Consider the following 27405-nt stretch of genomic DNA (forward strand, 5'->3'; position numbering starts at 1 on the left):
GAAAGCAATGAAATCTTGTTGCAGAGCAATTAAATTCAGGAAAAATATAGTCCAAAGGCTGACCTAGTCTACTCTGTGACATGCACATTATTAGCATTCTTCCCACTTGTTACATATTGCAGAAGTTTTAATTGTACATTCTTCTCCTGTGAGTGACTTTGGCACAGCAGACAAGTGACAAAATTAAAAACTGATGCTATGGTATCTAAAATCATACTGTAATCAGCCAATTGCAGACAGGAACTTTGACATATGCCCAAATAATGCTATGTGTAGCGAGTCTGAATATTTTATTTATACATAAAAGTGGTAGCCTTGTTAAGATCTATGACAATTACTTGTGCAACCTTAGTACAAAATTCAAACCAAGTTCCTAAGATGCATGTGACTTAGTATCAGGGAGTCATTTCTCTTCCTGGAGAGTGTTCACTTTTAAGGTTGTACCAAATAACTAATACCTAGTCTATCCATAATTGCAAAGTGTTTTCTATTAGTGGTGTGTTCTTTTCAAGGAAAAAAACATATTTTGATGTGTTGTTAAAAATTTTTAGCCTTACTCAGATGCGCTAAAAAGCATATTTTCTTCCACTGAATTAGACAAATAAATAAAACAATCAGTTGTTACAATGGGTATGCAATTCTGTTGGGTTCCTGATTTAATGTAAACATAAGCTATGGAGATCCAGAAGCAGCGTGACTGAGGGTAAAAATGGTTAGAGACTGTACAATATAGAGGGTACATTGACCATTACCTTTTGTTACCTCAACAACACAGTTATTAATTCTGGCTAGTACAATTCAGTCTCTCTTGGTTTGGGTTTTGTTAAAGAAGGGATTGGAATACACTCTCTCACTGGACAGAACCAGAGTTTCCTTCAGAAGTTAAGGGCTGTGAGACTATTCAGGAAATGTATTTTTATGTTTGCTCAATTTTTATTCTTAGGTGCTTACTGTTGATAATCATCAAGGACAGGAACAGGTGGCCAAAATGGAGCTTTTTCTGGTCAGGCATAGCTTGTCTGAAATAGTGGTGTTTTATTCAAGTCTCTGTTTTAAAGAATGTGGGACACAAGTAGTGGATATCACCTGGATGTTTTCCAAAGTGTAAGGACCTTTTCTGTTTAAAGTTGATTCATACCCTTTGCAACATGACTAAGTAGTAGAATTAGCTGAGAGAGTAAAGGGAATTTTGCCTCATAGTTCCCCACTCCTCTGCCAGATCAGTACCAATACATTGAATCTTGTGTCCATCTTCTGGGGCAAGTTGCATTGGGAACAGTACAAGGAGGAGACAAATTTGGCAGACCCAGGATTGCAGCATGTTTGGGAAAATGACTGAGGTGAAAAGGTAATATTCATCTCTTGCAATTTTATTGTGTGAAAAGGGATCTGTAATATTCTTTGCTTCATAAAAATGGGTCAAGTCCTACCTGTTTAATGGGTAAAACCCTTTTTGAACGCAGGTTAGCAGGAGATGACTGTCTTGTTCTCTGTGGTTTTGAAAATTTTAAGATCCAGAATTGAAAAGTGTAAAATAGTTCCAGTTGGAAGGGACATACAGTATCATCTACTCCATCTTCCTGACCACTTCAGGGCTGACCAAAAGCTAAAGTATATTAAGGATATTGTCCAAATACTTCTCCTACACTAACAGGTTTGAGGTATTGATCACCACACTAGGAAGCCTGCTCCACAGTTTGACCACACTCTCAGTGAAAAATGTTTCATAATGTCAAGTCTGAACTTCCCCTGACATTGCTTTGAACCCTTCCCATGTGTCTTGATACCAGAGAAAGTGCTCAGGACCCTCCTGTCCACTTCCCCTCCTCAGTAAGCTGTAGGGAGAACAGAGGTCACCCCTCACTCTCCTTTTCTCCAAAGACAGCAAAGCCAGCGTCTTCAGTCTGCTTGGTCATTCCTTCTCACTCTTTCATTAACTTTGTTGCTCTCTTCTACAGGAGTTCAGGTACCTTGATGTCATTTCTTAATTGTGGGCCCCAGTACTGTATGCAACATTCAAAGTGAGGCCAGACCAATATTAAAGAGAATATTTCAAAAACAATTTCTGCCTTATTGGGGATAGACCATCTGGCTTTCAAGATGAAAACCATTCCAATAATATACACAATTTTAACTGCATCATGCTAGTCCTTCCTTGGGTTTTAATACTTGGGCTGTTATTTTTATGTTCTGTCAGAAAAGAATACAATCTTGTGTCTGTTTACAATTTGTGTGATTATCACCTCCTTGTTGGCTCATTGAAATACTAAATATACTGTGGATCAAAATAGTGTGAATGTTGTGAGACTATGTGCATACCCCTTCTAATTCAAGTGGAGTGGCATGGTTCATTTTTTGACATTACATAAAATGTCAAAACATTTTTGGCTATTGGTATTATATTTGTATTATATTCAGCTATTGGTGTTATATTTGATGTGACACTCACAGAACTTTAGCTGTTTCTGTGTTCTTGATATTAATGCAATCCCCTAGCCTAGACAGAGACAGATTAAGACACAGAGAAAACCTCCAAACCATAAAATATTAAAATACAATTGGAATAGCTACTGTCCTCTGTATTCAGATGTCAAAAAAAAAGCAACACAAGGCAAAATGAGAAGTAATGGAAAAAGGATATTATGCTTAAGAGAAAAGTAAGAATAACTAGTTTAACGTTTGATAAAGTAATACTTGTAAATTTTCCATACTCTCTAAACTACAGGTAAAAACCAAATACAAGCCCTACTTAAGAACTGGAGACCTAGGCCTATTATTTATTTATTAAATCCACTCAGGAAGTGTTTGCTATGACCTTTTCACTTCAGGTACTTAAAAGATAATTGTGTCTTGGAAAGTTGAGAAGCTGTTGTATGATTTAGATCAAACTAATACTGTAAATACACCATTCCTGTCTTGAAACAGTACATTAAAATTTTTCATGAGAATTTTTTTGAAATTTGGATTGCCTTCAATAAATACCGAAGAGTTAATCTTAAAAGACTGTGATCTGAGTTCACCCTCGATGAAAATGTGTTGGCTTTAGAGGAGTTGCAGCAGGGAACAATCTGTTCCAGAATGTGTTTTTACCTTAACTGTCTCATAGGGTGATGTAATGCCATGGCTGCAGAGGACAACCACTTCACAGAGAACAGGAATAAAACTGGTTATTAAACAGAAGTATAATAACAGAAGTTATTAACAGAAGTTAACTCTGGAGGAGTAGAATTATCAAAGATGCAGGTATGTGGGCAATGAGCAATTCTATCGCATGATTCGGAAATCACTCAGGATGACACTTTGCAAAGACCTAAAACTTAATGTACATTAAGAAATATTGTTCTAAAAAGCTTACATGTGTATTTGAACAGAATCTTTGCTTATTATAAGAACCTGTGACTGAATTTCAAGGTTGCATATAGCAAATGAGTGACACATCTGGCTGTCTTAAGTCCATACTTGAAACTAAAGCGACCTTACATATCAGGCTGTGACCTATGGAAAATAAATACTCTTTGTAGACAAGGATTGTGTTACCCCAGGTCAATTACTCAGACTTTGCCTGGCTTGGTAGCTTAAACAAGCACATTTCAAGTAAAACAACACTGAAGAAGAGATCACACATCTTTGCCAAAGTGTGATATTTTTGTGATACAATGTCAGATGGTTTCTTCTCTCTTGATTAAAGCGTTTGGGGAAAAAAATTGACAACAAAATTGGAAACCATGGATAACTAGCAAGCTACCTAAAAACCTTTGAATATTTTGATTAAAACTTGAGGTACTTTTAAATTTTGTTCCTTTAATTTAATTCTCTGCTATTCATCATGTCCATCCTCCCCCTCTGTTCCCTATGCCCCCCTTCAAATCCCTTGTGTATTTTGTCTGAATTTCCTTAGGAAAATATAAAGAAATATTGAAACAACAGGAGAAGCTGTTTTACTGTTTCAATCCTTGTTAAAAACAAGTTACTGGAAATGTCAACAAAGACCTGATTTTCTTGAGCTACTCAGCTCATTAGGCTGGAAGGGATATTAGGCCCTTCAGATGTTTCTCTGAATTAAACCTTGAAACCTTTTGAGATTGACTGGTTATTACTTATCCTGAGCTTGGATACAGCAAACTATTAAGCAAAAAACCTTGAATTATGTGTAACTGAGAGAGAAAGGAGGGCTTGTCAGTCTCATGAGATGACTGAAGACTGAGATGCTAGGGCAGGCAAAGTGCCTCAAACTTCTGCAAGGTTAGAGACTATCAGGATTTGATCCTACTCTTTGGCTTCTTTAGCCCTTCAGGTGAACCCTTTAAATACTTTTTTTTTCCTAATAGTTATGCTCTGTCCCTGATCTGAGTTTGTTGCTGGGAATCCAGGGCAGTGAAGTTGGGTTAAGAAAACTCGTCCCCCTATAGAAATGTATAGGCAGCCAATGTAAGTTCTTCCAATGATCTCTTTCACTGATGGATGAAAAATTTGATCTTCCTCCCTTGTTCTGCAGGAATAGGAACACTATGTATACCTGTACCTACAGGGGTGTGGGTAGGTAGATGAATACATATGTATACACACACATGTATACACATATATGTGTGTGTATATATATATATAGGTGTATATATATATGCCTATACTTCAGGTTTGAGGAATTTTGAGCAAATTTTGCAGGAAAGGCCAGCCTCCATGTAAAGGCTTTTAAGAGTCTGTCTTATATTGATGATTCTCCTGGAGCAGAGGAGAAGATACAGCCTTTGCCATGCAGCATTGCTTCCTGCCTGATGCTGCGACCTTGTTTGAACAAGAATGTTACAAACACTTCATAAAGGTTTACCCTGCCTTTGTCTCCCTTCAGTCTCTCTTCCCACTGCCTGTGCCTGTCCCTGTGTGCTCTGTCTGGCCCGGGCAGGTGGGCTGCCGCTGTCGAAGGGAATGAAATGGAGGAGGCAGTGGTGGCAGCTCCTGCTGCCAGGTCACTGCTGTGCCACGGGCTGCTGGTCTGGGCTGTGGTGGCAGCTCCATTCTCCCGGGCTGGCTTCTCAGGCGGTGTCCTCTAGGGAGCTGGCAGCGGGGAGCATCCTGTGGGCTCTGGTCCAGCTCCTGTGTCACCAGCTGGCCAGCACTGTGCCAGTCTAGCAAAGGACTCGGTGCCGACAATGGGGGAATTCAGGCCCTGGAGCTACAGCTGTGGCACTGTGCAGGAATCAGCTGCATTAAGATGTCAGACTGCAATATTCTGTGTGTGAGTTCTTGTATTTTCCTAATGTAATGAAGGCTGAGCCATCATTTTGGATAGCATTTGGGGGCCATTCTGAATCAGACAGGGTTGCTTTATTAAAAAGCTTTTCTTGCCTGATGTACAAAACTCCAACTATGAACAAAAGTGCCTGACTATTTAGTATTCAAGTGTTGATGGTGATGGGCATCTTGGGACTGCTTTAAGCAATGGCTTTTAAATTAGCTAGGTATAAATGCACTTTACGAAATGCATCTATAATGTACTTTCCAAATTATTCATCAAGTTGTAAATTGTTCATTTTTGAAGCAAGTATTTCAGAATTCTTTTTTATGTATTATACCTCTTCACACAAGTAAAATACAATGCTATAATTCCTTCGATTTTCTTCAATAACATTTCATTACACAGTTCTGGTCTGTTAGTGTTATATATAATTACTAACTAAAGAAGTCTAAAACAAGTTTTAGGCCAAACAACAAAAAAATTGCTCTTGATAGACTAATATAAAATTTCTAGTCCTGCCAAGGCAAGTTGTGTAATTAATATATGCTCTTCACAAGTTCACAAATTTTTTTTAAAATAGATTTTCAGACATGTGATTTTGACTTTATGGTTTCTAATAACATCTGTAAGCAGTTGAGTGGGGGTAGTGTTTCACTCTGAATGATGGATTTTATACATTTTTGTCTTCTCACCAAAGAGAAAAATAACTCACTCAATTATTCCTGTCATGCTTTAAGTGATACAAAATAAATCTGCCCTTGACTTTTTTCTCTTTTAAATGTGTAGCTCCATTTTCTTTTTTACTGAAGTTTATGCTAGATTGACAGGGAAAGAGGCCTGTTCCAGGGTAAAAAGTAGCAATATAACTTTCACCTTCCTGATAGAGCAAGGAAAAAAGAAAATATATTTCCTATTTTGCCACATTGCACTTGACCCAAATACTTTCAGCCAAACTGACAGAAAAGGCCATTTTACAGTCTAATAGATATATTAGGGTCATAGGTAGTCTATATTTATTATGTGAGTATTTTTGCCGGGTAGGGCACTTTGCGTTACCATGAGAAGGACAATAATAGTCAGCAAGTGGAACAAAAAGGTTAACTCAAATGCATTCCAAAAATAGTTGAAAACCTTGTTTTCCAATTCCAGTATGCATTCAAAATAACCCATTAGGTCTGCTTGAAGACCACACGTGGCCATAACATTTTTTGTTCTCCCAGTTTGGTGCAGCTGTCAATGAAACTTCAAATTTCACTGACTGAGGAAACATACTTTTAACAGACTGTAGTAATTTGATCTGTCATGAAAAGTAAATATGTTTTGATTCTTATATATTATTTTTGTTGTATATTTTTAGGAGCTTTAATTCTGTTTTAGCTACTCATTAAGCTGAGATACTCAGAGTTCAAGTGAGTTGCCTGGAGTTTTGACTAAAGTCTGATGCATTTTCCCTCTTGGCCCCTGAGGGCTCATCTCACCTGTCATCCCTAAGCAAGAGACACAGCAACAACACAAATTCTAATCCACATGCTCAATATGAAATTTCGCATTTGATTATCAGTAAAAAAGAAATAAAATAGACACTATTTTTGATAACTGTTTGATAGAAGAGTGGACTTAAAAGTATAAAAATTTGCAGTCTGACAGTAAAATTTGTTTATTTTAAACTAGAAATTTGAGCATGTGTTTTAAAGATTTTTGATTTTTAAATTTTTTGCCTTATTACCAGGCATTTGGACAGAGAGAGTGAAAGAAGATGCTTCAAAAGAACTTTTTTATTCACAAACTAAGAAGTTGCATTAAAGACAGGCATGATCAGGCTAGTATTCTCCATTTCTTCTAAAGCTTTAGCAACATGGCACTGGCACTCTGCTACTATGATACAGATGCTGAAGCAGGGCTGGGTCCTGTTTCACCTGGAGGAGAGAGTGTAGGAAGGTGATGTGTGCAAGCACACTCCTGGACATAGCCTAAAGCTTAGCCCAAGAGATTCAAAAGGGTTTCTGGTCTTTCTTTACATGGGAGGAACTTGTCCCTGCTGTAGTCCAGGGTTCAGAGGGGACAAAAGAGTATCTGTATTAAAAAATACATTTTGTCTGCTTAGTTAATATTTTTAATGTTTTGGGTTAATATTGATGCAGGAATTATACATTTCTTAAGTGGGGGTAAACTACAAATAGATTTAAAGGTTTTATACGATTAAGAAGAAAGTCTTAAAAACTATAGCTTCGAAACAATCTTTCATTAAGTTTGTACTATTTTCTGATAAAGATTTGAGCATGTAGAATTGATAGAAAAGAATCTATGACTAAAATCAATGTTATTTTTTTCTTTGAAATTAAATAAATTTTTCTTATCTTCCTAACTCTTGTAATATTTTGACAGTTTGAATAAATGGCTATGGTCGACATATACTGGGAATGATTTTCAGGAACTTGCTAAATATACCTAAAAACAAATTTGCAGTTTATAGTAATGCATAGCTTTCTGTTTTACTTGGAAATGTGTTGGTTTTATGGGTTTTTTTGTTTGGTTTGTTTGTTTGTTTGTTTTTATGAACTTACTGGTAGTTTTACAATTACCTTTGTGTAATAACTTCACAGAGAAATAATGATAGAACTAAATAAAGTACTGCAAGGAGGGATGCTATACAACAGATTTCCTCAATCAGTGATGAAATATTCTGGGTTTGTTCCTTCAGTTTTTAAGCAAGTAAAATATGATAAATATACCACATATTAGAGTTCATGTAGAAGTAGTCCTTCTTGACAAAGTATTGTACTTTTTGTGTTGCTTTTAAATAAGGAACGAGGAGAAAAAGTGAGTTATGGTTACTTTCCACATTTGTGATCAATATGTCAAAGTGAATAGCAAAAGAGAAGTGTTTTCTACATTAGTGATTTTGCTCCATACAGGCTAATGATATGCACTGTATTTTAATGAGTTCTCTTCAATTGTGAAGGTAGAGAATAACTTTCTTTTGAAGACCTAATTAAGCCAATGTAAAATAGATACATGTATAATAAAATATGCAACTCAATAATAACTTAGTCTGATGACATTCTGTGTCATTGTTTAAGAAAGTTTGTCACTATAATTTCCAAGGTAAGACTGAAACACATAAAAAGCTGTGCTTCCCATATTGTTTTCTTCAGACCAATACAGAGTAAATTGAGGCATGCAAAAGAGCTGTTCCTATTTAAAAAAGGGAGAGGTCTTAAAAAAGAAGAACTTCACTAAAGCGTGGTCATAAACTGCCAGATTTGTCTGCAGGAAAGAATATATTGTCCAATCAGGGATTTTCCAGGCAGTACTCTCCTGGCAGTAATAAATAATACTAGCCAAGATGTTCACCTGATTATGTAGTTTCTACTTTATTTAGTACATTAGTATTAGCCATTGAGTATTTTTGTATGTTGTTTGGTCTTCTTGCTTTCACCATAATTTTTAGGAATTGGGAGCAGATCACTTACTGATTTCTGTGGAAATGTTTTTTCTTTACTGGGTATAGGCATGTGGATACTTTTTTTACTTTCATGTTTGACTGACAAGGATGATCTGAATTGAATTCATATTGAGTCATCTAGGAGATATAGAAAAGGAGCTTCCATATACTGTCACTGTTTCAATTTTTCAGGAGATAAGCAAGAACCTTTTTGGGCTGTCAGCTATTAAAGTGAGTTAAATGGCTATTTTCTATTAAAACCACGTACAGTATTTTAAGCAGTTATAAGATTTAGGATTAGCCCTAGGATTATACTATAGAGATACAAAATCCCATTCTAAACTACATTATGCTCATTTACTAAGGCACCAGTTTTGAGTGCACAAACATGTATTTGCAAGACTTATTGACCCACTGAAATAAAATTGCTATTATAATACCATAAAGATGACTTTTCCCATCCTTTTTAAACTCTCATTTAATATGTAATGCTCTCATATCTGTTTTGAGATACTTTTCAATTTGAAGGTGAGGCTATATTTTAAAACTATTTAAACTTACCATAAATTTACCTCAGTACAAATACCTCTGAATACAAGGTGAATACATATAATGGCTTGATCTGGGTGAAGAACATTTTGGTGACATATTTCAGTGACTTTTCCTGCACATAAAGCAACAAAAAACACATTGAGAAAGTTGCGTATGCTGGGTGCTTTCCCAGAGCCTTCTTATCCTCCTGCAATTCTCTTGAACTTTAGTTTGAACACTAAGTAAATTTTGTACAATAAGGTAATGATTGCTCTTATTGAACTATGTATGCTTACTTCTGTGTTGTTTCTATAAATTATAGGTTAGAATTTAAATGACATGTATTGCATCATATACTTTAATAATATAACATATACAGGCTAGAAATACAGTACTAATTTCGGCATTTTTTTCATTTTTTACTCCTTTTAATTTTCCTCTTTTAGGATATTTGATTAAGTACAAAACAGGTATAATAAACAGTATATGTATTGTATATGCCCAAATATTTCTGTAACTGATATGGTACTAAACATTCACTTGTCTTTCAGTAAGTTGGGAATCTCAAAATTTTCCTCACCTTTACCACTCAATTTTCTTCTGTGCTTTATGCTGCCTTTCTGCAATATTATTCATTATATTAAACTGATGATTCTTGTGAAAACTGATTTTACAATTACGATGCCTGACTGACACACATTAAGAACATGGATTTTGTAAATTAGAATTGCTTAAATTACTGACAAAATATTACTTTCTACTGACGGATGAAGTGAAAGATACTGAAATTCAATATCACTATTTCTAAAGAACACTGGTGACATTTAGACCTTTGAAACTATGTTCATGGCAGAGTGAAATTATTATTCAAACTGTGAGTGGAAAATAAATGTGGAATGGCAACAGTTTCTTGCTGTTATATTTCTCATAGCTGTTTATAGTCAGATAATATGCACACAGGCTACATGGACTAATGTCACAGTGAAGATTTGGGATTGAGAAGTCTGTACCCTAATAAATTGTGTTGGGTTGATCTTGGCTTGTTGTCAGATACCCATCCAGCCTCTCTCTCATTCTACATCCTCAGTCACACAGAGGAAGAAAATAAGATGGAAAATCTTGTGGGTTGAGATTAAGGCAGGAAGGTCCCTTACCATTACCATTACGGGCAAAACAGTCTTGATTTGGGGAAAATTTTCCCCTTCTTCAGGAAGGAGTCCTTCCTGGGATGCCCAGTTCGTCACTAACTGTTCCTGTGTTGGTCTTTTCCACAGGCTGCTGTCCTTCAGAAAGATCCATGTGGTCTCATCTTGGTCTGGGAGGGAATTTCTGCTGCTGAACCTGAAGCACCTCCTCCTACTTCTTCACTGACCTTGGTATCTGCAGAGTTGTTTCTCCCACATTTTGCCTCACTCCTGGCTCCCACACATCCTGTGCCTTTTTTAAAATATGGTTTCCTATATGTGCCCCCCACCTCACCTGTATCCAGTTCATTCTACTTCTCATCTCTTAGAAACACACATTTACGAATAATCAACAATATTTAAATTCATTACATGCTTTTCATGAATTATGTTTGCAGCAACAACAAAATTTTCCTCACACCAAAATCAACCTAACATCATCACAACAGCAGCAAACACGCTGCTCCTGGATTTGAATAGTGTGGAGCTGGAGGGAGAGCCCTGATGGTGTGTGAGCACTGCTAAACAGCAGTCAAAATGCTGGTGTAGCACCAGCACTGATACAGATGCAAAGCATAGCACTGTACAAGCTGCTGTGAAGAATCATGACTCCAAGCCAGGCAGACTCTCTGCAATATCATTCTTGCATCAACAGAGAGATAAATTTGTGAATTCATGGTGTACCTTGCTTGCTGATCTCTGATTTGAGCTAAGAACTATAGAAGAAATACTGTAGGAAAGGCTGTGAAAAGAGTAATAAATGGGGACATGTGAATGCACTGACAGGAGCAGCCATTCCATCTGTGCTCTTTGATGTACTTTATGAAGCTGATAACAATGTCAAATTTTATTTTCCCTGTACTATTCTTGCTGCCTTGTTAGTATGTTAATGACTTCTGTTATGGCATAATGGCAAGCTCTTTTGGGGTTGTGAATTTAAAGTATGGGTATGCTATAATATTTTAATGGTGCCGTATCAAAAAATATCAAGCATTTTTCTACCAAAAGCAAAGTTCTGATAGCTATAAATTAGTCCCCAGTTGGTGTTTAGAGGGTCTTACTTAGGCCAAGTGAGAGACAGTTGATATGAATGATGTTTAGGTCTTATTTGGTGTTTGTGCATTACTCTTATTTCTCCACTTTGAGATCATTTGCCAGACAGAGTGCAGCAGAGCTCCTGGAGGCAGAGTTTGGTGATACTTCAGAGTATTTTGACTGGTTCCTGTTGAGAACTGTTCAATGGCCATGAAAAATTAGCAATACTTTTGAGATATTCATCAGAGAAATAAAAACATTATAGATGACTGTAAATTATTTGTAAACCAGTATTTCTAATGCAAAACCACCTGAAATAATATTTTATCTTGAAATTTTTTTAACTGAGCTCTTTGCTTTCTGGAGCTTTCACTGTTCCTTCATTCAAGAACTGGAAATCACTTCTCTGTTTTGTTCAGTTCAGATATTTCCTTCAGAATTCAATTCCTGGGGTTTTGTATTTTCTTGATGTCTTTGGAGTCTCAGGGTTAAAGGAGGTTAAAAAGATTGCAGGTAGAATGAGCTACAAAATAGAAGATTTTTTTAAACTGCACAATTTAGTAAATCAGTGAAATCAGTAGGTGGCCAAACAGAAAGTATTGTAAACACGGGTAGTTAAGATAGGTCATGCTGAGGTCAAAGCAAATATAAATTACTAGACATTTCCAATTTTTTATTACTAGAATTTCATTTGATTGGTAGCTTAGCAATGTAAAATAAAAAAATGTCTCTTATTTGAATAGAGAATCATAAATAGAAGTGGTTCTGTGCAGAAATGTAGTAAAAAATGGCTTCTGTATGCTGTAAGAAACCCTTAGAGATATCAGTATTTATTGCATAAACACTCTGGCAGAGCAAATAGTTGGGAGACTTTATAGCAACAAAGGTTTCAAAGACTGCAGATCACCTTCATTAAAAAAGTTGGAGCTGCTGTGTGGATTCCTTTCCTGACAATTTTCCTCTTCAGAGGGTGTGAGACCTTGTGTTTATTGTCCTGTTGTTCATGAAGACTTCAGCTTTCTCCACAGTATTGGCTTTTCTCCACATGATTTGTAACTGCTGAGTGGGTCAAGTCTTCCTTTATTCTATTGTGTTAATACTTCTAATTGATCCAGGATTCCTGTTTCTTATCTAGATGAAAAAAATCTTACAAATCAGATGAAAAACCAAATAAAACCTTGCACGTACTGATGCCAAATGTGAGAAGAAATATGTACAATTGAATTTCTTTGCTATTCACATTATTGATAATCATGAGAGTCTATCCTCCCTGCACTAGCTGGAAGAGATGGAATTGGGATTCAAAGTGTTTTCTTCAAATTTTGTATTTTTCTTTTCTCATATTAACAGTATTTGTAGTTCTTTGTGCTGGCTGAAAAACAAAATCTACAAGCCAGGTAAGCCTACAGCTGTTATCATATTAGTTTTCAGACACTGGTAAAATGTGTTGTGAAGACAGAAAATTCAAATCCCAATTATTTCTTGTGCGAGAGAAATGTTATGAAATAATTTCGTTGATATTTATTATTAAGAAAACACAGCATATTAGATTTAGACGTCTAAGATCTATTGGGAAAGGATTTAAGGGTGTTGAGATTAGGTATCATTTCCTGTTTGTATCATCGAGAACTATGCAGGACATTGGATAATAGTCTAAATGATCTTCTTCGAGTCATAGGGGATATAAAGGGTTTTAAAGAAGGAAGAATGTGGTGAGAGAAATAAAATTTACTAGTTGGAAGGCCCCCTGTCCTCTTAGACAAATGTTTTCCTTTTGGAAAGCTCCTTTGTGGACTTATTGTGTACACAACTGCAATAGATTGGTGCAATAATAGACAAGAGGATTTAAAGGCTTAAGAGATATGAAAACATTCCCACAAATACTGATATTTGGTAAACATGCAAGGTTGGGGAAGAGCAGTAAAGCGGTTAAGGATGGTGAGCTAGAAGATGAAAAATTAATCTTGAGAGAAATGGGAGCAAATCTTTTCTTGGTGTGAAAATTATTTATAAAATATTATTATTTGAAGCCCCATGCTACAGGAAATTAATATATTGAAAATTTCAGCTCTAAGTTACTTTCTAATAGTAAACACCCAAAAACTTAAGTACCAAGAAAAGAAATTAAAATTACATCATTTATCTAGGGATATCATAGGAAATGCATGCATTTGAAACTTTTGCCTAAAAGTTTTTTGATATTATTTCTATTTCTTTGAGAAATTTCAAAGAACCTGTCCAAACACTGTTGGTAGTCAAGGTTTAAAAGGGGTCCATGCTTTTCTAGAATTGCTGAGATTGTACAGATCAAATGAAGATATTTTAGACCCTGCAATTTTTATTTCTCTACATGGACACAGCTAAGCTTTTTACTTGGGGGATTTAGAACCTTGGCTGAAACTTGGCATTTTTTATTTTAAGTCTTGTATTGTCTTGTATATTAAGTCTGCTGTAATGTGAATTGTGACTGTTGTGATTGAACTTACTTGGGTTAGGAAATGTGGTTTTCCTAAAGTTTATAATTTGATCTCTATCATATTTGTTTTTAACAATCTCTAATCACTAATTATAATGATATTTTGCCTGAAAACATGGCACTTGAGCTTTTGAAATGCAGGATGACAGTTTCTGTTTAAAAAAAAAAAAAGTTGGTATGTGGTCCTGACAAAGAAGAAAATAGATGAATGGTCAATTTGAAATCATTAATAAAAATAAAAGGAAATTATCTGTTACCTTGACTGGTGTTAAGATAAAGAGGGACTTTATCAGTTCAGATTAAGAAGGCATAAATGTACATGACTTGATCAAGCTAGAATGATTTAAAATTCCTTTTGTACATATAAGCCTGCGCATTCTCATCTCCCTTGATACTAAGGTTGCTGATTTGAATCATCAGTCCTTTAGCAAAGACTTGTGGAAGCACTGATGAGACACCCATTCCTGTAAGCAGTCCATGGGTGTACCATGGTTTACCCCAGATGGGTTTGAATTACCCACTATTACTGTGTTTGTGACTTCTGCAGTGAGAAGCACATGTTCTGCTTAGAGGCTGTAAATGCCTCTTCAGTGAGCTTTTCAAGGCACTTTTTTCTGGGGTGTTCTCTGCCTAAGACAGGTCCTTGTCTAATTAAGAGAAGTACTGTTTTCTTCTGTGGTAATGTTTAGCCCAACTTTGGGCTTCTGTGTTCCATTCTCTGTTCTCACCATTTGATTGCTCATTGGAGCAGAGCAGCAAAGAAAACAAAGGTTTTGTATAAATCTTATAAATGACACTGCTTTAAAGAGAAATCTGATGACCACTGATGCAGCTGAGGAAAAACCCAGTCAGAGATCTAACTTGGGTGAGACAGCAATGATTTATAAATTGTGCTGAGATAAACCCTGGAGTTGAAGCACTAGTCCTACATTTAGTTTAGAAACATATCCAAGAACAGTTTAAAACCTATTAGTAGTGATACTGACAATAGTTTTGCCTTAATCATCAGGGAAGTAATCTGATAATTTCAGACTTTAAAGGTAATTCACTTGATTAAAGTAAACTGCTTATCTTTTCCCTTCCCTTGTACCCAAAGGAAAACAAATAAGCAATTAAATAAAGTATAATGAAAAATAATTCTTCTTGATTCTCCTTCTTTCCATTGACTTTGCTTAAAATTCCCCAAACTGTAATTCAGTTTGTGTCCATTGCCTGTGATCCTGTTATTGGGCTCCACTTATAAGAGCCTGGCTCCATCTTCTTTGCAAGCTCCTTTTAGGTATCTGTGTGCACTAATGAGATCTGTCACAGGAGTTCATGCCTCTGATCACCATCCTCTGGGCCTGGCCATTTCTACCCACCTCCCTGTCTACTTGTCCAGTCCATACTCCAACAGCTTGTCTGCGAGCATCTTATAGGAGACCTTTCTGAGGTCCAGGTAGCCAATATCTACTGCTCTCTCCTTGTCTACAAACCTAGACTTTTTGTTACAAAAGTTAATCAAATTGGTAAAGCATGATTTCCCCTTGAGAGAAATTCCCCTGCTGAGTAGTCCTGATGATTTTTTGTCTTTCATATATCTAGAAATATTTTCCAGGATTAGCAGATCCATCATCTTTCCAGGGAGTTAGATGAGGTTGACAGGCCTGTAGTTCCCTTAATCGTCCTTCTTGCCCTCAGCAAGATGACAACTGGCTTTCCTCCAGTCTTTAGATAGTTCTTCCAGACAACATAATCAATAAGATTATCAAAAATGGCCTTGCAATGACAGCTGCCAGCTTTTTCATCACATGTAGGTGCATCCCATTAGGACCCATGGACTTAACGTGTGTATACTGGAAAACAACTTTGAAAGGAACTGCTAAACCTCAACTCTCACTTTCCCACACTCGGCAGCCTCTTTACCCAGCCAGGGACACAAAGATGTCACTACCTTCCCAAGGTCATGTCCTTCCAACTCTGAGCAGGGAGGGTTATTATTGACTATATCAGGTTGCTCTATCCAACCTGACCTTGAATTTTTCTAGTGATGGGGCATTTGCCACCTCTCTAGGCAACCTGCTCCAGTTTTCACCACCATCCTCACTGTACAAAACTTCTTTCTTTTATTATAATCCAATAGACCCTCCTTCACTTTGAAACCATTACCCCTTGTCCTATTGCAACAGGCCCTAATAAGTTTTTCCCCATAAGTCACATTCTTAATAGAAGGTAAAAATCTGCAAAAATCAAAGCAATAAATATAATTCTATGAAAGATATTACCCCAAATCTTGACTTCAGTAATTACATACAGTTTTTTTTTACTGATACAGAAGTTTTTTGTCTGAAGCAGAGACTCAGGGGGCACCACAGCAGCAGCCAGACTTTATCTTGTAAGTATGGAGATGTTTGCTGCAACAAAAAGCAGTATTGGAGGAATGCCGCAGTGCAAGACCCATTTTAGTATGAAGCAGAACTACAGATAGTGAGACAAGAATTTTAACATATCCCCCTGTGAAGTCACTTAGGGGAACTAAATGATAGTGTCATGGAAATGCTATTTACAAGGAGGCAATAGCTCTGTGTTCAGACTGACCTTACAAAGCCTCTGTGCTTCAAACACCTGAACCAAAAATAAGTATTGTTTGAAAATAGCGGCAGCAACTGTAAAGGTCACTCACAAATTATTAACATCGTTCCCCACCTCTGCCATGTGTTGAAAAATATTATACAGAAATTTTGAAAATTACCTTTTTCCTATTCACTGTGGTAAACAGTAGACAGATTTTAAAATTTTTAGTTTATGTATTTTGGTGGAAAAAGGGAAGACATTTTAGCTTAATTTTTTCTTCTCTGACTTTCCAAGACTTAATTAAAGTTCTGCCATTTTGAGATGATAGGGCGAAAACTATGGAGTTTTGTAGTCAAAATTCGTGTTATGCAATCTGAGAGGTGCTGTGAGCTAAAAATATCTTGTTTGGAAGCTGGGGCACTATTCCTGCTGCCACTGAACTTGTAGCTTTTACAGAATGGATTAGGTTTCACAGCAGGAGCTTGAGATCATCCTCTTTTAGCCAATGGTCAAGATACTTGGGCAGTGAAAAGTATGAGCTTTGAATTCTCCATCCCTCAGGCTGAGCAGTAAATAGGATCCTTGTGTCCCATAACCTGATGTAAAACTATAATTTCCAAACCATTAATTGCTAATTCATTGAGCAAAAAAATTTCAAAAGGTAGATTTGTTTTTTTTTTTTAATAACTTGAACCTTATGTCTGGGTTGAAACAATGAGCCATTTCAAGTCAACTGTACTTTTGACAAATACACCACCCTGCCCCATAATATTTTATTTTTTTGGTGGAGGGAAGGGAGTGGTTCGGGCTTTTGTTTTGACAACTTCTGGTACCAATATCTTTCTGTCTTGATGCTAGAAAAAAAAAAAAAAAGAAAAAGAGACATACCATTTTTCTTTTTAAAGGACTGGCAGAATTCCAGATCCATGAGTAACGGAGTCAGTGAGTCATGAGCTGAACCATTTCTATGGTTCCTTACCAAATACCTGTAATTCATGTGAATTCACAACTCAGGAAAAGGCTATAGATTTTATTCTACTACAGTAAAATAAGATGATGAGTTAAAGACATTTTGTATACTTGGACATTAGCATTTGTAAAATGGCTGGTGCAATAAGCTAGCACAGAATCTGTATTTCTAGCAAAGTTACTACACTTTTCACTGTCATGGTACTGAGAGTGAAGAGACCTGTAGGCTAGGAAGAGCTCAGCTTCTCATCACCTGGGTTGCTCTCTGCTGCCCGTCATGGGCTTTATCTCTGTCTCTCCATTCTTCTTCATAATAAAATTAGTGAATCTTCAGGGATTTATTTAAATGTTCTAAGTGGGTGCTTTGAGAATTTTTTTTTTTGGTTAAAAAATAATTACAGCATCTGATTTAGTTAAATGTTCATCTCTTTCTAAAAATATGCTCTGATAAGGAATGATTGTCTGCATTTCCATATTCATGGAAATCAGATGCAGAACTCCTGTCATACTGATGAAACTTCAGCTTCAATATTTTTCCTAGCTCAACTCTGAAAATGTATCTCTGTGTCTCTCTCTGCTACTGATTCTTCTTCCTCCCACAAATAGATCCAATTAGAAAAGCCATCATATTGATGTAGTATGGGCAGACATAGATTTGCAATGACAACAAAAGTATAAAAGAGATGCCACTATTTTCAGCCCTTTTAAGAAGGAAAAATTGAAGTCAGTGAATGCTATTTGTAGGGCTAAAAATGTAGCCCTCTGACAGTAATTGGGATCCTTGGGATTCTACAAGAAGATAGGGGGATTATCTGCTACTTTAGTCATTGCAGGTATGCTGCTGAGTACACAACTGAAAACCAGAAAAAAAGCATTATCATTAGTTCACAGCTCTCAGTAATCACCTCTTACCCAGCTTTTGTTTAATGCTCTTCTTATTTATTTGTCTGTGTGCTGTGTATGCAGCAGTCAAGTTACTGTAACAGATACTTAAAAATGCAGGCCTGCAGTAGAAGTTTGACCTTGCTATGCCTCATGATGGAAAGTTCTGGTCACATATACAGAATATTTATGTAATCAGCAAACACAGGATATGATTTACTGGACAAAAATTACCCATAGTTCATTTTAGTATTTTTTTGGAGTCCAATGCTGGTTTTAGTTCCTGTCCCTCTCTCTCTTTCTTTAATTTCTTTTTCTTCTTTCACCCTAGCACTTATTCAAAATCTACCACCATGTGTTTACACTAGAAGACAAGGAACTAGCTTATTCCAATTTCCATTCTGCATTTATCATTTACTAATAAAACTATATAAATTTCTCTAGACCCTGTGAGGTTATGACATTCCTTTTCAACTGTGGGCATCTATGAGTCCTCAGTACTCCCTTCCCGTTTGAGGTGGGACATCACAAGACCTTTGAAAGATTTTTCATTTGGTGTTATTACTGGAGTCAACATTAAAATGACATGTACAGAAAGAGATTTATGACTCCTTATAAGTTGCTGTAGAGATTATGGAACTTATTCTGTAAACTGAACTGCTTAATAAAATAGCCATATCTTCATTGCTAAAGACAGTTTCTTTTAAGAAAGCCAAATGGAAACATTTATCAAAGTATAAAATTACAATTGAAGAAAACATGGGGGTGACTTTTCATATTTGGTTTTTAAGATTTTTGTTTTAGTAAAGGTAAAACAAGTCTCCTGCTTGTTTTACCTTTACTAAAAAAAAATGCAAATTCCCAAAACATGTCAAAAAATTGGGAAAATTCAGTTAAATGCCTATGAAAGTAACTTATGGGAAAAAATCTCTTACAAATTAGTCAGTCAATATTCAACTGCTGACAAAATTTAAACCAACCAATGCTTTTAGTCACTTAGACCAAGGTGTTTCTCAAGCTTTCTATTTATAAATTAGGTCTAAGATCAAATAGGTTATCTTTCAGGGATTCATCTTTGTACAGAAAAATCACCTATAAACAACCTGGACTTGTTTGGGCTGGAGTAGAATTAAATTTTTCATAGTACCTAATCTGGGATTACATTTTGTATTTGCACTGGAAACCAATGAGTCTTCTCACTTTTGTGTTTCCAGTTCTGTTCTCCCATCCTGCTGGAGGGAGTGAGTGAGCAGCTGAGTGGCGCTTAGTTGACAGCTGGAGTTAAATTGTTACAGATCCTTAAATAGAACCTGCCTAAGAAATAAAATCTAGTAAAGCTGATAGAGTGTGACTTCTGTCCATAATACTTTTTACACCTTGCCTTGATTGTCTACATGTATTTTTTGGGTTTGTAGTGTACATTGTCCATGATGGTTCATAGAAAAGATTCTTGGGAATGGAAAGAGGGCTGAATGGAGTAATTTTGTTTTATCACTTCCCTGTATGAAGGGAATTATGGTATGCCTCTCTGGTTTGGAACTCAATAACACAAAAAGGCTGAGAATGTGGTATTTTCTGTGTGAATAGGGCTTGAGGATAAAGGATGACTATTGTGTTGGTAGACTTCAGAGTGTCCTGAGATGTAGAAATGCTTTCCTTCATATGACATAATACTGAGATGTTATTCCTCTAAAATAGTTTTACACTGCTATTACTTTTGACATTCTATTTTCTGTAGTCCCCAATAATGTTTCCCTTTGTTCAGCTTTGACTTTACTGGCAAACTCTTTGCTTGCTAATTTGAAATAATATATTGTAGAAAAAAGGGATTGATTTCTGGAAGAGGAGTGATGAGGGATAGAAAGGTGGAGATTCAAGGTTTTTATGTTTAAATGTTAATATTCTTTCTAGTTTCATACACCTATATTTGTTTATAGCCAGCTCAGTTACTGAAATAACATACACAATATTTAATCTAAATAAATTAACATGTTATTGAAGTAAAATAGCTCATGTCAATGTGTCTTAGGTTGAGCTATTATTTTATTTGAATTATCCTTCCTTTGACCCAGTTGATACTTCTTAGACACAATAAAGCCAGTCCATTCTACCTATTCAACCTCCTTTTTTTGTCCAGCTCTTTTTGTGGATTTTTTTTGTCTCAGTTTGCTGGCAGGTTTTTTCTTCTTTAGACTTTCAGCCCGGTTCAAGGATTAAGTTTCTTTTATTATTGTTATACCATTCACATTATTGCTAAATTTATGCACATTTTGCAACTCTGTGGTTAGTGCTAATGAGGAGGAGGATGAAGCTCTTCTACAAGAGCATGTGGTTCTCATTTATTCAACCAAGACCTCCATTGCCCCATATCCTCAGTAGACCATCCAGACATGAGAAGTCTGGTCTTGAAGTTTTCCTGCATTATTCATAGCATCAAGTGGTTGGTTGTTCAGATTGCAATTTACTATAATCAGTTCTCTGGGTCCTACGTATCAAAAAGACTTTTAATTATTAAATACAAGGTTATACACAGGCTCATCTCCCAGAAGAATTTTAAACCTCACCAGCTTATTTAAATTCCCTCAGAAGCTATGAGACCTATGAGCAGGATTAAGCAGTTCTTCAATTACCAGCATATATTACAAACACTTTTTTATTATTTTCTCTTGAGTGGTAACCCCTTCTCTCTGTGCTTTTCCAAAAAAAGCTAGAGGTTCTCTCTGCTTTGCCTTTCTCCATTAGGTTTTTAAAATGCCAGGGTGCTGCCGCTATCAGTCCAAAGCTGTGTGAGGGTCTCCATATTTCCTTTGCAGCTCTAACTGCACAGTATGTTAGTTGTAGAGCATTTAAGTTTTATTGTTGAACTCCTGAACTCAAGACAGACACCAATTTTTTTTCCTTGTGAAAAGAGGTGGCTGGAATAGGAATGCAATGCTTAGCCTGAGGGTGAGTTTGCTTTCTTTGCTGTAGCACTGGTCTGGATTTCTGAATTCAGGTGCCAAAACCTGAGAGAGAACCATTCTTGCTGACCATTTATGACTCATTGTGGTGAAACTAGTGGAAACAGAAGCATCCACCAAAAAGCTCAAAACAATCCTTTGACAGCTTGTTCTTCCTTGTTGACTTGCACTTTCCCACTGATGCTTTCTCATTTTTTCCTTAGTCATTTGCTTTTTACTTTACAGACCACATCTGTTCCTTCAGTTCCTTTCCAAATTGTCTTGGGCAACCCCAAATTCAGCCCTGACACCTGCATGCAAGACTCTGCTCATGTCTGCTGAAGTGTAATGCACACAGGAGAGGAATATGTAAAGCTTTTAAGAAAGGCGTGATCCTATTTGACCCTTGAGCTCTTCTGCCAGAGAAGTGCTTCTCATATTTGATTTTAAATTGTAACGTATCCTCAAATACAGCACAGCTACTGTATATGCTATCTTTAAAATCTTATTTGACAGGCCTGAGTATTGCCAGTCACCCACTGTAAAGTAACACCACCAAAAACTGCAGTCGCTTTTCCTGCAGCTAGAGAAATCCAGCTGCGGTAGTTTGAGACAAACAGCTCTTAGCTTAAAGCTACCATCTCCCTGGCAGGAGTAGCTGAAGTAATATGTATTCCCTTTTCAGGTGCTCCAATTTAGAGCTGGCAGTGTTTGTGTGGCTGTGCTGGCCTCTTATCAGGTGGCAGTGCCTTACATGCTGGAGGCAACTGAGGCACTGGTGTGATCCCTTCTGCGAGGGACTGCTGGCAATTTGAAGAGGGGGAGCCATAGGTTTCAGACAGCTGCTGCAGCTGGAGCCTACAGAACGTCCAACATGCAGTTTATAATTGGGATTTATGAAAGTAGAAGTCAGAGGTCAATATTCATTCAAACCACTAATGTCATTCTTATCTTGTGATTTTAGGATTATTACAGGTATTTTATGTACAATTACACATATTGTATTATATTACTATTACACATATTGTGTATGTGACATACTGAAAAAAAGTGTCAATATTTTCAATTCTAATTTCACCTTCCCATTATGTATTATTGCATGCCTTGGATGTTTTAATAGTTTTTATTTAAGCTTCTGAATTCTTCACCATAGTTTTTAAATAAGTTGTCTTTTCAGGCACATAAAAATGCATATATATATACATGCAGATAAAAATGTATAAATACATAGAGCTTTATCTGTACATGAAGGCAGATGAAAATACTTGGTTAAAACATAAGTAACATTTTAACTTGATTGTAGAAGTAGAGCAAAGGCTTGTTGGAATATTTGTAATTCCTTTTGCCCAGTGCAGATTATGTAAAATTGCGTTTCAAGGACTGAAGGCAGAGTGATTAGCAGCAAAGTACACTGTAGTGGGAGGTCATAGAGGTTGAGTTCCCCCCCAGAAATCACTCAGTCTTGAAGGAAGTCTAAATGAGTTGAGCACTAATGCTTCAAAATCTCTTGGCTGGCCACCTGTCTGGGAAAGGGTAAGAACTGGAACTTGTCCGAGATTGGCTTGAAAATGGAATTTAGAGCCCAGAGTGATGCCTTAAAAGAAGGGAAAATAAATCTTAAATCAGGGGCAAGGCAGAATTAAATTTGTTTGCCTAAAATTCCTTTAAAATACATTTTGGTTATGGAAAAAGTAAGATACCAGTGGGTGTTGATAAAAACAACAACAACAATGAGCCAGCAAACACCCACACATCTTTAAAGCAGAGGAATCAAAAGGAAAGCAATGCTCACAGCAGATAAGAGTCATGCAGTCCGCAGCATGTAGCAGTGCTGGTTGTAGCACCTACTTTGGCTTGGCTCCCAGTGCAATCCCTCATGGTTTGGCTACATCAGAAGTGTAGCACCAGAGAAAATCCCTTGAAGTGCTTCTAGTGAGGTCATTCAAAGAGCAGTGAGCTTAGATATAGAAATGTGTGCTGGAGGAAAATAACCTCAGGAGTCATACAGTAGAGTTTTTGAACTATACCTGTGAGATTTAGGGGGAGAAGTTGCATGGATCTCTAATCTCTCATTTGCAGTTGTCTTAGCAGCGTCAGTAAATGTCTGTTTGCCTTGCTAGAGAAGAGCTCCTAAGGCAGAGCTAAATAAAAATGCTTCTGACAACACACTTTCAGAGAGACACACAATGCACTCTCTCCCTGAACCTACTCAGCTAGTTTATTGCAAACAGAAGAAAAATACAAAATTAAAATTAATGTAGTAACATTCCATAAGGGTTGTATTAGAGAGAACGGGATGAATATGTGTGTAGTTGAAATTAAGCAATGCCTTGCTGCCGAAGGAAGGAGGAATCTTGCTTGTGTTTTTCCTCTCCCAGTTTTGGAGTCCTACCATTACAAGATGCAGGAACCACAGAGGTTCCTTTTGGGATGTGATCTGAGTCATTAAGATGATAAAAAAACACTTAAGGGTTTTTAAAAGTAGTTTTTATGTATTGCAATATGCCAAATCAGCTTGGAGGGAGGAGGGGAGAGAGCTTTATTGGCTGGACCAGATGACCTCCAAAGGTCCCTTCCAAGTTTTCTCATTCTGGCAGAAGAGAATTTGATGCAGGAGTAAGGTTGGTTGTAAGGATGGTTGGTTGTAAGGATGTGAGCCAAAAATTGTGGAGGAGAGGAGGTAGAGAAGGACTTAGCCACTCAGCAACAATTAACTGATATTTGGGCTTCTCCTGTTTTTTAAAATTATACTGAATGTGTATCCTTACACCTCTTTATTCTTCCATTTCCTTGTCCTGGTTTTTATAACTATCAGCTGAGACTGGAGGCTCAGATCTCGTTGCTCAGTCTCTCTACAAACTACCATGGTAGAATGATTTCCTGTGTTTGGTGGGGTTTTTGTTTGTTTGTTTGCTGGTTTTTTGTTTTTTTTTTTTTGTAGGGTGTTATTCAAGCTTGCCTATTTTGGCCAACAGATGGCCTTTGAAAGAGTTATAATTTGGATACAATATTATATTATTCCCTATTTATAACTATTAAATATTTCCTCATAGCTTCTGCATCTCAGCAGACAAAGAGAATAATTTTGTCTCTGAGCCTTTTCCAGTTTGCAGCGGTTGGCACAGAGCTGACCTCTATACATTGTCCATGTTCTCTTGGGTATTTGAATTGAATAAGATTGAATTTTAAAGGGAATATGTTCACTTCCTTTTCCTCTCCCACCTTCAAAATTGTTCTGCTTTACCATAAACGCCTTCAGATTGGCAAGGTGACCTGCCTCACTTTCATCTAGTCACTTGAACCAAATGCCCTTTGTTAGAGTTGACAATTGTATAGTACTTGAGGAGAAGGCACACTGCATAATGCATAACACACTCTTATGATCTGTATCCCTTGCATGACCTAAAAATTTTGCTGATTTTGAAACTCTCTGTGGTATCTTTACCGCAGTGAGCAGTGAGGGTCCTTGTTTTTTTGCATTTTCCTGCTCCATAGTGAGATATTTTAGGTACAGAATGAATGACTACACTAAAAGCCTGCCTGTCCAATATCTGCCCAGCACTACTTTGAGGAATGAAAACAATTATAGTGCAAATCATGGCTTGTTTCTCTTGCCAACCTCCCCAGTCCTCCTCCTGGCCTCTCCTGTTTGAAAGGTTAGAGAGAAGGTATTCAGAAAGAAGTAATGGCTTCATCCTCTCCTTACACACTTAAGGAATAAGGACTGTGAGATATGAAGAGGAACATCAATTGAGTTTGGCATTCTATCTGTGAACAAAGGGATATGCCTTACATTTTGGGTGTATCCTTTTCCTACAAATGTACATTTCCCATATTCATAGAGGTAAGAGCAAAGCAACAGGAGTGCACCCAGAGATGATATCAGTGGTGATATGTGTTGCATCCCAATCCCTTGCCTTTCTTTACTCCCCTCCTTTGGTGCTAGTATGCTAAAACCACAGAAAATTGTGATTAATTGTTTTTAACTGCTCCTTCCTACAGAAATAAAGAATAAAAGAAAAGTCCCCTGGAGTACAAGTAAGATAACTGGTGACCTGAGACAGCATGCACAGCATGAAATACTTTTTTCAAGTATGTGTACAACTGTTCTTATTTTACCTTTTATAGCAGTGATGTCTCTAAAGGCTTGTGAAAACATTAAGAGCTGGCTAGAAGAAAAGCAAAGGAAATTCTCATTTCTCCTCTCTTCTCAGTCATCTACAGGACTGTATGCATAGTGTTGAAATGTTTCTGATCATAACACAATGTGACAATATGTAAACCAAAATACAATTGCTGCTGAAAGCAGCAATTAACCTTTTTGACCGAATAAAAAGTATCTATTTGTACATTTACTTGCATGCCATCACTTAGCACTGTTGTGCATTTCATTAATGGGACTTTTTACACAAAGTTCCCACACAAAGCTATGATCACATCATAAACTCAGGAGCTGAACTGTGTATCAAGGCAGCAAAGAGTGATATGGAGCAGATGGGCTCTCAGATGTTTCATGAGCCACATGTCCTGCTTGAGTGTGTTTGTACCAAAGAGCTCATTAGAGCTAAGTGATGGGTGCAAGATGCAGAGAGCTGGGGTGGCGTGAGAGGAAAGTTAAATATCTCTTGGGGAAGAGAGAGGTGAGCAAGTACTCTCCATAGGGGTGCTTCCAAAACATCCTTGTTAAATATTTATACTGCCTAAAGGTGAATCCATAAACCAGTGGAGAAGCAACTGCTGTATGGCTGGTTTTGCAGCCAACAGCTCTTTCTGGTTAAAGCAGCTGATGATTGCAGTGGGAGCAGTGTGGGCTCCTAAATATAAGCCTGTGGAAATGTTTGGATAATATGAGGCAAGAGTCAGGAGGAAGCCCATGAGATTGAATCCTCACTGAAGTTTTTATCCAAAAAAACAGTTCAAAATGAGCCTGGTTCCACCCCCAGGTAGCAGCCAGGCCTTCCAGTAGCTGCAATGTCTGATTGCATAAGCATGAGTGGCTAGAGAAGCTGTTCACAGGAGTGCAGTCCACACTTGTGGGGGAAGTTTCGATTCAAACATACAAATAACCTTCAAACAAAAGAAGATTAATAAAGGAGGATTATTAAAAGGGAAAAAAATAATCTACAAAATGGAACAAAAAACCACCAACATGTTTAAGTGCTGCAATAGCTCTTATGTGTGCTCATTTGTTGCTATAAGAATGGCTATATATCAGAGCATGCTAATAGCAGGCAGGTAATTGTTTCCTGCCATAAGCTGATGCATATACAATAAGTAAAACTTGGAGATTTTGTAGTTGTTTGTTTTTTAATGGCTTTGTTCTGTTCCAGTCAGTCAATGAATAATGTGTGCTGTTTGAGGGAAGATGTACTGAATACAATGGAATAAAGGTAAGCCACAAATTACTTTTACTAAAAGCAACAGCTCAGATTGCAGTGAAATTTCCATTTCTGTCCCTAGGCCTGGGAAATTTGTTGGATAGGCATGTCCCAACACCTCTGCCTACCCATAGAAACCCCAAGGACACAGCCACAAAGGGAATGGACTATGTGTCTCCTAACTAGTTCTAGCAGATTCCATACTTCCAGAATATTAGGCAGATTCAATTATGTTATGGTATATTAAAAATTTGGTAGTGACTATTTAGATGAGGAGTAACTTACATCACTAACAAGTGTATTTCTTTAATAAAGAAAACAACTGAAAGGATTTTTAAATCTGGCATAATTAGATTTTACGCCTAAATTTTAGGTATAATGCTAATTTGATCTAAAAAAAGCTTGCTGATAACAGGATAAAGGTGTTTTGAGCAGCTCAGAGCACTTCCTAGAAATCCTTGTAAAAGCAGCTTCAGGAGGCATGCAGCCTTCTTAGAAACTACATGAGAGCTCTGATGAATTAACATTGTCTTTTGCTGTGACAGAAAGACTTGTAAATGGTATTCAGAAGAATGTTAAGGGTAATAGAAGTAGGTCAGCTTGGCAAATAAATAGCCTGACTTACCCACAGGCCTTGATTTGAGATTCCAGGCCAGCTATGTTCCAGATCTGCTCATCCCATATCATATTTAATCCATACCATTTTTTTGTGGCTTGTCAAAGATTTATTTGATATACTGTGCGTATAAAAACTAATATTCCAGTGCTGAATTTTTTAGT

General features: G+C 36.9%; 1 long non-coding RNA gene across 1 annotated transcript; it reads left to right on the plus strand.

The window, feature by feature from the left end:
• The first annotated feature begins 5030 nt into the window (after positions 1 to 5030).
• Positions 5031 to 26893, plus strand: LOC141725350 (uncharacterized). The gene is made up of 4 exons (XR_012577210.1): positions 5031 to 5233; positions 10484 to 10585; positions 25250 to 25339; positions 26578 to 26893. It is a non-coding gene; the product is annotated as an uncharacterized LOC141725350 (long non-coding RNA).
• Positions 26894 to 27405: the final 512 nt, after the last annotated feature.

Source organism: Zonotrichia albicollis, chromosome 1 (assembly GCF_047830755.1).
Source record: "Zonotrichia albicollis isolate bZonAlb1 chromosome 1, bZonAlb1.hap1, whole genome shotgun sequence".
Taxonomy (NCBI): domain Eukaryota; kingdom Metazoa; phylum Chordata; class Aves; order Passeriformes; family Passerellidae; genus Zonotrichia; species Zonotrichia albicollis.